The sequence below is a fragment of the Bos mutus genome, chromosome 26 (assembly GCF_027580195.1).
Source record: "Bos mutus isolate GX-2022 chromosome 26, NWIPB_WYAK_1.1, whole genome shotgun sequence".
NCBI lineage: Eukaryota > Metazoa > Chordata > Mammalia > Artiodactyla > Bovidae > Bos > Bos mutus.
Genome location: NC_091642.1, coordinates 38,840,207 through 38,852,644, shown reverse-complemented (window position 1 = coordinate 38,852,644; position 12,438 = coordinate 38,840,207).

Sequence of the window (12,438 nt, the reverse complement as noted above, 5' to 3'; positions counted from 1 at the left end):
GGTTCCTTTTGTTTAGAAAATTTTCATTCTCTTTACAAAGCAAATGTAACCTTTAAAATTTTTCCTCAAAAACAACAACAAAAAATATGAAGAGAAAATCAGAGAACAGATAAATCCAAAAACGCTCATTTATTTTCCTAATTACTCAACTTTTTCTTACCAGGACCATCTTGAAATATAAGCGGTACATGCACACCCTCTAGTGGTGAATTCATTCCTCATACAAATTCCACACAGAGCTTCAGTGGAAAGCGTCAGCTTCCATGGTCCAAACCGGAAGGATTAATTAAAAGAAAAATTAAGTTCCTTAACTTAAAGAAAAACAGATAATATGAATATTCCCTCATTAATTGAGTCAACATTTATTGACTAATACATCACAGATACTGTTTTAGGAGTTCTTTTTTAAAAAGGACACAGCAAGCTGGAGATCCTGTTGGACATCCAAGTGGAGATATCAGATAGTAAGATATAAGTTCTGGAGACAATTTCTCAAGAAGAAGAGTAGATAGAGAAGAAGCCTGAGGAATTTACCCCTAGGATGGATGCTCCAACATCCTGAGGTCAGGGAGAAGATGAAAGACCAACAAAAACCGAGGAGAGACCCTTGAGTTAGGAGGTGAACCACAAGAGATTGGATGCTCCAAGTCAGGGGAAGAAGATGTGTCAAGGAAAATAAATTGATGAACTGGATAGAAGGCCAAGTAAGGAAAGAGCTATTCCAGTGGAATAGCTGGAATAAAAGTAGACTAGAATGGGCTCTGGAGAAGGCAATGGCACCCCACTCTAGTACTCTTGCCTGGAAAGTCCCATGGACGGAGGAGCCTGGTAGGCTGCAGTCCTTGGTGTCGCTAAGAGTCAGGGACGGCTGAGAGACTTCATTTTCACTTTTCACTTTCATGCATTGGAGAAGGAAATGGCAACCCACTCCAGTGTTCTTGCCTGGAGAGTCCCAGGGACGGGGGGCCTGGTGGGCTGCCATCTATGGGGTCGCACAGAGTCGGACACGACTGAAGTGACTTAGCAGCAGCAGCAGCAGAATGGGTTCTAGAGATCAGGAGAAGAGAGAAAATGGCAACTGGGAGGGCAGACAACTTTTGTAGCAGTTTCATTCAAAAGAGTAACCGGGAATTGGGCAGAAGCTAGAGGGACATGTGATATTTAAAGATAATCAGAAAAGAAAAATAGGAAAGTCCTTCTTTTAAAAATTGATAGGATGTACCTTATTCCACATTTTCTAATCTTCTGTATAATTTTAGCAATCCTTCTATAGTCTTCAAAATAATATGTGAAATGAAAATTCCCATCATGTTCATGTCCCCATTTCCAGGCAAAATTATCCTTGATCCATTCTTTCAGTCATTCAATAAACATGTACCAACTATACATTGTGTTCAGTGCTGAGGATGAATAATTAAGACAAATTCTCCATTCTGCAGATGTTCACTACCTGGGGAAAGAGACCAACTAGATACAGTGCAGAATGAAAAGCCTCATAGGGAAGAAACAAAGATGGAGCCCAGAGGAAAAGGGCATTGGCTGTTCTTGGGGGGACCAAAGAATTCACAGAGCTAACATTTCAGTGCCAGCAGAAGTCTCATCAATAGACTGAAGGACAGGGGGTGCAATGCTGACAGGTGTTCATAACTCTATGGCAGACTTGCCATAACATGTCATGTCAAACGCGTTGGAAACAGCCAGGGTAGACTTGTTGGGAGGCAATCATAAAGAATCACGTGTGTCCAAACACTCGACGCTGGAGAAGGTGTGGAAGAATGGAACCTTCCTACGCTGTTGGTGCAAAGGCAAATTGGTACAGCCACTATGGAGAACAGTATGGAGGTTCCTTAAAAAGCTAAAAAAAGAGATACCACATGACCCTACAGTCCCACTCCTGGGCATATATCCAGAGACAAACATGATCTGAAAGGATATATGCACCCCAGGCTTCATTGCAGCACTGTTCACAATAACCAAGATGTGGAAGCAACCTAAATGTCCATCAGCAGAGTAATGGATAAAGAAGATGCAGCACACATACACAATGGACTATTACTTAGCCATTAGGCAGGATGAAGTAATGCCCTTTGCATCAACATGGATGGACCTAGGCAGTGTCATACTGAGTGAAGTAAGGCAGAGAAGGAGAAATATCATATGATGTCCCTTATATGTGAAATCTAAAAAGAAAGGATACAATTGAACTTACTTACAAAACAGAAAGAGACTCACAGGCTTAGAGAACAAACTTATGGTTGCCAAGAGAAAGGATAGTGGGGATGGGATAGTTAGGGAGTTTGGGGTGGACCTGTACGCACTGCTGCTGCTGCTGCTGCTGCTAAGTCGCTTCAGTCGTGTCCGACTCTGTGCGACCCCAGAGACGGCAGCCCACCAGGCTCCCCCGTCCCTGGGATTCTCCAGGCAAGAACACTGGAGTGGGTTGCCATTTCCTTCTCCAATGCATGAAAGTGAAAAGTGAAAGTGAAGTCGCTCAGTCATTCCCGACTCTCAGCGACCCCATGGACTGCAGCCCACCAGGCTCCTCCGTCCATGGATTTTCCAGGCAAGAGTACTGGAGTGGGGTGCCATTGCCTTCTCTGACCTGTACACACTACTATATTTTAAATGAATAAATAATGAGGACCTGCTGTATAGCACATGGAACTTTGGTCAATGTTAGGTGGCAGCCTGGATGGGAAGGGAGTTTGGGGCAGAATGGATACATGTATAAACATGGCTGAGTCCCTTTGCTGAAACTGTCACAACATTGTCTGTTCATCATCTATACCCCAACACAAAGTAAAACATTTGAAGAAAAAAGATATGGTGCTACCACCTCCCCTCAAAATAGAATTGTGTGTCATGCAAAGAAGTATGAATGTTGCTGTGTGCTCATATGGCAGAGATCAGAGAGAGTCATGTTTCTTCTTGTAAGGGCCCTAATCCCATCATGAGGGCTCCACTCTCATGACCTAACCATCTCCCAAAGGTTCCATCTCTAAATGTGATGTAAATACATCATATTTGGGGTTAGAATTTCAGCCTATGAATTTGCACGTATGCAAACATTCAGTTCGTAGTACCTGCCTTTTAAATAAGATATTTTGCAATGATAGAGGAAAGAATAAATAGATGTATAAGTATATGCATGCTTAGTCACCACTGGATCAAAAATATAGTAGATGCCTTTATCTACTTCTAACAAATATGTTTTCATTTTAATATGTTTAAATGTAGATTTGAGATCAACTGAATATTGTCAGTAGTCCCAACTTACATGTAACATTTTGAAAGTGAAGTCGCTCAGTCGTGTCCTACTCTTTGCGACCCCATGGACTGTAGCCTGTCAGGCTCCTCCATCCATGGGATTTTCCAGGCAAGAGTGCTGGAGTGGGTTGCCATTTCCTTCTCCAGGGGATATTCCCGACCCAGGAATCGAACCCAGGTCTCCCACATTGCAGGCAGACGCTTTACCGTCTGAGCCACCAGGGAAGCCCAACATTTTGAAGTAAGGGCTAAATACGTATATTAGATAGTATATAAGATGATGGATGGATGTACATGTGGGTATGTCGTAATATTTACATAAAAGAATCACCATGAATGTAACTACAAATGAAGACTGATACAGTTTGTCAACTCAAATAATAAAAGTAGCATAGCTGCAATGACATAAGTTTTTGAAACGGGGAACAACTCTTCTGGTTCTCTCATATATAGTTCCAACCAACTCTTATAGGTCCAAGCAAAGCAAAATACAGTCTTCCCTTTATTTACACAATAATTATATTCCTGGAAAATTCTGTGCATATAAAAATTGCTGTGCTTTTATATGTAAAACCTATTTAGGGTCTAGGCTTAGGTAGTGATAAGCAAGCTTTACCCCATGTGAATGTCTGGCAGGATATTCAAAAATCATGCAAGATGAGGAACAAGTGTTCATTATATGATACTCTCATTCACTGCAGGATAGTTAACATCTCTGGCCTCTTCCTACTCTAAGCTAGTGTCAACCACCTCACTTCTCGAGTATAGTGACAATGATAAGCTTACAACAACAAATTACTATGACGAGCAAAAAAATTACACAAATTTTCAAATCCCTCCCCACCCTGGCAACGTTAACTGAGAGGTAGAATAGAGCGTATGAACACTGTTGTGGATCATTGATTTAAAAAGTGTTCATCAGATGAAAACAAGGTCCTCCTGTACAGAGCAGGAAACTACATTCAATATCGTGTGAAAAAGAATATGAAGAGGAATGTATGTGTGTAAAACTGAATCACTTTGCTACACAGCAGAAATTAACACAATGTTGTAAATCAACCATACTTGAATAAAATGATTTGAAAAACTAACAAAGGGCTCAGCAAACATTTTCCATAATTTATATCAGATAGTAAATATTCGGGGTTTTCTGGGCCGAGATGCAGAATTGAGGCTGTTTAAATAGCAAAACTTCCTTTTGTAGTTTAAAATTACATTAGTGACATTAATTGAAGAGGGAAAATTAAGAAGTATTAGCACAAAGTTTCAAGGTTTAAATCAGAGCACACTTTTTGGATCAGTCTTCAGCTCCACAATTTACTGCTGCACTATGAGATTAGACCATAATTTTCATATTTGGAAACCAATTTCTAGGCCAAAAATGAGCTTAATTATTCCTAGTCAGATGAGTTTCCCCAAAACAAAATTTTGCTATACATAAACAAATCAGATTATATGATTTTTCAAAAGGTGGGGAGAAAGAGTATTTAAAGGGGTGATAGCATGGACCAAAAGAACCACATCTGGCCCAGCCTCCACTGGTCAACCAAGATGGAGACTTTTTTCCTTGACAGCATCAGTAAAGTAAATTTCTTTCAGCAGTTCACAATTCCCTCAGCATCCACTATATGCACTGCAGCTTTTTGGAACACAGATTGTGTGGGTTATGGTTAATTACCATGGCTATTACTTGTATAGTTTTTAAGTTTAGAGCTCAAAGTGGTTCTGATCTACAGGACAATAAATTGGCTAAAATTCTGCCTTGACAAAATCTTGTCATATTGTGCTTAGGTTTCATGAGTCTGATGTTAACACTGACCCCTGCAGGAGTCCCATCTGTAGTCATGGTTACCAATTCTGACACATCTACTTTAAAATGGTCAAAATTTCTCTCCATACACAAAAATAAGCCACTTCCTAATGATGTGCCTCGTTTGGGCAGCATTTTCAAAAGACATTTGGTCATATCAAAATTCTCAACCACACCAATAGCTTTTATATATCTACTTACTTATCAGCTGTAATAGAATATGCCAGAAATAACCTAGCTTTTTCGTGCAATTTACCCTGAAAGTTCTAAGCTATATTTCCAACATACTGAAAATAGACTTTTAGTTGTATTTGTCTGTGAATACTAGTTTCTGTTTAGGACCTGCTCTTTCTTGTGCCTTCAATAAATATTCCTCACAAACTAGTCTTCAGTTCAAAAAAAAAATTTAGTTGCCTGAGCAGTTTTTCTTCACTTATGGGATGATTTCAAGGCATCATTCCTACAATGATTCTATCAACTTGACTGGGCCACTGGGTGCCCAGATCAGTGTCAAACATTCTGGCTGTGTGTTTGAGTTTTTTCTGAATGAGATTAGCACTTGAATCAGTAGATTGAGTACAACAGATTAACCTCCCTAATGTAGGTGGGATTCATTCCAGTTTGTTGAAGACCTGAATTGAACAATAGGACTGATGCTTCTAAGGGCTTCCCTGGTAGATCAGTGGTAAAGAATCCACCTGCAATGCAGGAGACACAGGAGACACGGGTTCAATCCCTGGATTGGTAAGATCTTCGGGCGAAGGGAATGGCAACCCACTCCAGTATTCTTGCTGGGAATATCTCATGGGCAGAAGAGGCTGGTGGGGGTATAGTCTAAGGAGTCACAAAGAGTTGGACACGACTGGAGAGAATGAACACACACACAGTATGGTCTACCAGGGTCCCCAGGAAAAGTTGGGCAGGTGGTTCACTGAACAAACTTACCACCCATGTGGTGAATAGGGGCAAATGTGAATCTGCCTGGAGGAAGGGCATCTTTTTCTGATCTGCACAGAAGCACCAGCAAGTACTCCATCATTGGGAACAAGAGAGGGGGTTCTATTTGAGTTACTAGTGTACCCTACCAGTCTACCACATGCATGCTGCTGCTAAGTCGCTTCAGTTGTGTCCGACTCTGTGTGACCCCATAGATGGCAGCCTACCAGGCTCCCTGTCCCTGGGGTTCTCCAGGCAAGAACACTGGAGTGGGTTGCCATTTCCTTCTCCAATGCATCAAAGTGAAAAGTGAAAGTGAAGTTGCTCAGTCGTGTCCAACTCTTAGTGACCCCATGGACTGCAGCCTACCAGGCTCCTCCGGCCATGGGATTTTCCAGGCAAGAGTGCTGGAGTGGGGTGCCATTGCATAGTTCAGTTAATTTCTGTATTTATGTAACTGAATACATACAGCAGTGCTTCAGTTACCCAAAGTGCTGTTTAGGTAATTGAATACATCCAGTAGTGCTACAGGGCTTCCCTGATAGCTCAGTTGGTGTAGAATCCACCTGGAATGCAGGAGACCCTGGTTCGATTCCTGGATCAGAAAGATCCACTGGTGAAGGGATAGGCTACCCACTCCAGTATTCTTGGGCTTCCCTTGTGGCTCAACTGGTAAAGAATCTGCCTACAGTGCAGGAGACCTGGGTTCAATCCCTGGGTTGGGAAGATCCCCTGGAGAAGGGAAAGGCTACCCACTCCAGTATTCTGGCCTGGAGAATTCCATGGACTATACCGTCCATGGGGTCTCAAAGAGTTGGACACGACTGAGTGACTTTCATCTTCATCAGTGCTACAATTGGGTTGATGTGGGTATGAAGATAAACACAAAGCCATGGGTTGCTTTATTAAATTTGCAACTTTTGACTCAGTACCACCTACTTTATGCCAGTTCTGGATACACCTCAGACCTCTGTGTCTTGTTCCTCAATTTCATGGGTCAAAATTTAATTCAAGCATCACCTCCTCTAGTAAACTGTATGTCCTCTCCAAATCTCTCAAACCTCCCCCTCAGTCTGGAAGAGAAGACTCTGCCAGATGTTCTGGACACACCTGTGCAAGTCATGTTATAGTACTGCTTTCTCGCCTTGCCCAACCTCAGCCTTAAGCTGACAGAGGACTGGGGGGTGGGCGGAGTGTTTCTGAGCTCACTCAGGAAGGCTGAGCCAAGTGAGAAGAGTAGAAGGGCAGAGACCAACAGAGCATGTACTGACACTGAGGGGCCAGCCCAAGAAAGAGAGGTCTGCAGGGAGACCCAGATGGGCTGGAAGGTTGCTTTGGATGCTGCTGCTGCTGCTAAGTCGCTTCAGTCGTGTCCGACTCTGTGCGACCCCAGAGACGGCAGCCCACCAGGCTCCACTGTCCCTGGGATTCTCCAGGCAAGAACACTGGAGTGGGTTGCCATTTCTTTCTCCAATGCATGAAAGTGAAAGTGAAGTCGCTCAGTCGTGTCCAACTCTTCGAGACCCCATGGACTGCAGCCCACCAGGCTCCTCCATCCATGGGATTTTCCAGGCAGGAGTACTGGAGTGGGGTGCCATCACCTTCTCTGCTTTGGATGCTAAAGCCCGTTTTCTCTTTCATAGCTGTCTAAGAAAGAGGAAATAACTGAAAAGTCATCCTTTTTGAGTTCAGGATTCCTCCTTGATATAATAGGAATAACAATATCTCATTGGCTGGTTGCATGGATTAAATCAGACTGTAGATAGGAAATGTGTAGAATAATTATATAGTACTATGATTTTCCAGTCAGAAGTTTCCAAGGTCTTCTATCCTTTTTGCTGTAGCTACACCAACCCATCTCACCCCTAGGCCAAATTCTGACCCCTCTTCTCTGCTCCTCTCCCAGTGCCATCTTCTCTTTTTCTTCTTCCCATTCCTCCTCCCCTCTTCCACCTCCTTCCTCCCCTACCCTCTCCCTCCGTACTTCTTCTTTCCTCTCTCTTCAGCCCTCCACTCTCCCTTTCCCTCTTCTTCTCTCCCCCTCCCTTCCCTTCCTCCAACTCTCCCTCTGCTTGCTTTGCCCAGGAGACAGTACACCAAGCTTTGCCCGGGAGGTAGTACACCAAAGCCCAGGATGAAGATGCTTGGATCCACATGCACGTCTACCATGATCAAGTTTTAGATGACTCAGACACAAAATGCAGATGTTACTAAAAGGCAGGACTTAACTCATAGCTGTTTTTAAAATTAAATAAGATATATAGGTAATTACTTAACAAATAGGCTTGCCCTCAGTAAAGTGATCAGTGACTGTCATCTGCTCATTTTCCTTCTTGCCCATTTTTTTTTCCCTTGTTATCTAAGCCCAGGGTGAAGATGAAGAACGAATTCTAAAGGGTACGGTTCACAGCAACAGCGCCATGACTTTCAAAGAGAGAAGCTCTCTGTTGTCTAATGCTGGCATCAAATAATGAGTCATCTTATTCACCTTCACCACACATTGGTCATATTTCTGACCAATCTAGATTTTGTGGTCATAGTATTACCAAAAGGCAAGTTCATGTGCCTGGCACACAGTGAGGCCAAACAATACCAAAATGTCATAGTTTGAAACAGAAATTTTATTACAGGGCCATGCAAGCAGATGGGCAGCTCAAGCCTTAAAAACCCCAAATTCCCTGAAATCTTTCAGCAAAGCCCTTTTCTAGGAAAGGTGAAGGGGAGGTGTAGTTAGTCATTGCAAACTTCTTGGGTCAGAGCCTTTGTTTTTGAGGTCAGGTCATGGCCAGGTAACGATGTTTCTGTAAATCTCTGCCAAAGGAATGTTATTCTCTGTTCTGACAAGAAAGGGCAAGGTCTCAAGGCACAGCTTTTTCCCTCTGAGGTCAAGGACCTGGCTAAGAGGAGGTAGAGCTCAGCTGGCAGCTCCCTCAGAGCCAGCTCCCTGCCCAGCTGTCACTGCTGAGGGAGCAAGATGCCCAGGACCCAGCTGGCCCTCAGGTTCCCTAAATGGGAGGGAAGAGAAGGTCACACAGACTGCAGTCCAGGCAGATGGTCAGTAATTGCTATCAGGTCGCTGAGATGCGCTTGGGGGAGAGGTTCACTGCTGCCTTACAGCCTGGGCCAAGGCCAGTGGGTGGCCATGATAAGGGTTCTGGAGTCCTACAGGACAGAACCCCCAGTCTGTTTGCTGGGCTCCCCAGCTTACCCAGTGGCCCGGGACCAGGTGAGCTGGAGGAGCCTGGGGAGAAGGCAGGGAATCCACCTCTTACCTGATTTTCCACCTGACAACCACCACTCTGCCTGACTGGAGTTGGCTGAATGAGCCCACTAAGGGCCACTCCTTGACAGTTGGTTGCTTGTGGGCGGGGCCCACTGCAGTGCTGACCAATGGCTGAGCAGGACCCCTCATGGTCCTGTGGTAACCTTTCCCTGGTAACAGGGTGCAGGGATAATGCCACACAGCAATGGCGGTGTGCCAAGGGCTGCACTCGGCTGCGCTCTATTACAATAGTGTAATAGAGTATGACTGAGTGCAGCCCTTAGCACCCGGCCCTTGCTGTGTGCCATTAACCTCCTACCCTGTTACCAGGTAAAGGTTACCACAGAGCTATTAGGGGTCCTGCTCAGCCATTGGTCAGCACTGCAGTGGGCCCCGCCCACAAGCAACCAACTGTCAGAGTGACCCTTAGTGAGCCCCTTCAGCCAACTCCAGTCAGGCAGAGTGGTGGCTGTCAGGCAGAGAGAAAAGTAAGAGGTGGATCCCAGCCTTTTTCCCAGGGCCCTCAAACTCACTTCCTGGCCTGAGGCCCGGTGAACTGGAGGGGCCCAGGAAACAGGCATGGGGCAGTGTCCTGGAGGGATCCAGAACCTGTCCCAAGGCCACCCACAGGCCAGACCCAGGCCTTAAGGTGGCAGTGAACCTCTCCCCACTCCCATCTCTGTGACCTAATAGCAGCAGTCTGCATAAGATGCAGTCTGGGGGACCTGGCCCCTGCCGTGTGGGTGGCCTGAGGAGCCTGAGGGTCAGGTGGGCCCTGGGCACCTGGCTCCCTCAATGACGACAGCTGGACAGCGTCTGGGAACCTGGCTCTGAAGACGCCTCCAGCTGAGCTCTGCTTCCTCTTAGCCAGGACCTGAACCTCAGAGGGTGAACGTTGTGGGTTGGGATCTTGTCCTTTCTTGTCAGGACAGAGAATAATATTCATCTCGTGGAAGTTTACAGGAACACCATTACCTCACCATGACCTGACCTCAAGAACAAAGGATCTGACCCCAAGAAGTTTGCAACAGCTAACTACACCTCTCCCTCACCTTTCCTAGAAAAGGGCTTTGCTGAAAACTTTTGGGTTGCTGGCGGTTTTTAAGCATGAGCCACCCATCTCCTCGGATGGCCCTTGATAAACCCTTCTCTGTTTTAAACTCCAACATTTTGGTATTGTTTAGCCTCACTGTGTATCAGGCACAGGGACTTGAGTTTCCATAACAACTGGTGAAGATCCTGTGAAATTAACACCAGATATTCTGATGAAAAGCAAAGGGTTTGCTTTATATGACTTCATTCTCTTTGCAGAAGTAAATTTTTATTCTTACTTAGGATATATCAAGTGTTGGGAAAGCAAAAGATTTCTTCTTCACTAAACTTGGCCGAAAGGAGAATTGCTTCCTACTACATGCAATTCTAGGGACAGGATTAAAGGCAAAAGGAGAAGAGGGCAGCAGAGGATGAGATGGTTAGATAGCATCAGTCACTCAATGAACATGAATTTGAGTCTGCCTGCAGTGCAGGAGACTTGGGTTCCATCCTTGAGTCAGGAAGATCCCTGGAGGAGGAAATGGCAACCCACTCCAGTATTCTTGCCTGGCGAATGCCATGGACAGAGGAGCCTGGTGGGCTACAGTCCATGGGGTCACAAAGAGTCAGACAGGATTGAGCAATATACACTTTCACTTTCAAGAGATAGTGAAGGACAGGGGATCCTGGTGTGCTGCAGTCCGTGGTGCGGCAAAGAATCGGACATGACTTAGTGACTGAACAATAATAACGTGGGGCAGATCCCTCTTAAAATTCCCTTCTGAGACCAAGGGGAAAATCATGAGAGGAATACAAGTCAAGATGTGGCCTCAGGCTAGAGATTGTCTGTGTACTCTCTGTGATAAGTTAGCACAGAAATTGGAACTGTTTAGAAACTTTCACACCCATTAGGCCTTATCTGGATACCCAAGTCCCTAGTTATTGGACTCTTCTTATTCAGTCGAGTACACAGGAATTCAGATGTTTGATCAAACTTTTGAGGCCAGATTTGTCTACTGGTCATGCAGGAGGAAACAGGAATGGGTCCTAGAACAATTGGGTGGGTGGGTGGGGAGGGCAGTAACCAGGCCCTTCATCACAGATCGTTTGAAAAAGCACTGATGTTAATGTTGTTGTTGAGTTGTTAAGCCATGTCCAACTCTTTGTGACCCCATGGACTACAGCACGCCAGGCTTCTCTGTCCTCCAGCGTTTGCTCAAATTCATGCCCATTGAGTCGCTGATGCCATCCAACCACATGATGTCATCTGATGTCAACTGTAGTTTCACAGTTTTATGTTCTTGGATCATTGATCAATATTTAAGAAGAGTTCACTTACACGAAGTTCAAAAATGTGGAAATATCAATTGTGTTGAATTTGATTGTACATTTCTTCTTATTTCAATTACGCCCCTCTCTTTTCTACCCAGTTCTTGGCTAAACCCCTGATGGAGCTAACCTCTCATCCTAGAGAGAACCCTGCCATCTGGTGGCTGAGGATGTTGAGTGTAAGGAAGTAGCGCGCTGTGAACCCCCAGTTCAGACAGAGGAAAAAGACCTTTCCCCCTGGCAATCCGCTTTTAGGTCAGTTTCCCCATTTTCCGTTAAGTCCATTTTAAACAACGGAATGGCCTTTAACGGGGAAAAAAAGAACAAGTTCCCCATTACTTTTAAAGCATTTCCAGCCCTTAGCAAAAGGATTTGGTTCAAGTAAGCGCTCAGTTAATGGTGTATTTGTCCAGCTTCTCTGGTGGCTCAGAGGTTAAACCGTCTGCCCGCAATGCAGGAGACCTGGGTTCGATCCCTGGGTCAGGAAGATCCCCTGGATACTCTTACCTGGAGAATCCCATGGACTGAGAAGTCTGGTGGGCTACAGCCCACAGGGTCGCAAAGAGTTGGACTTCACTTTCACTTTCATGTCCATTTTAAAAGAATTACTTTCTACATTATTTCCAAGGATGAAGGGTGGGAGATGTGAACTCCCACCCCGCAACCCTAGGAGAAACCAGACATTCTCATTTGGAAGAAGACGAAGAAGGACTGAAGCGAGGCTGCTAATCTCCACATGCTAACTTCTGCGGGAGCCTGAGAGCCGCAGACTACTGGAGGGCGGGGCTGACCGAGCCGGTGA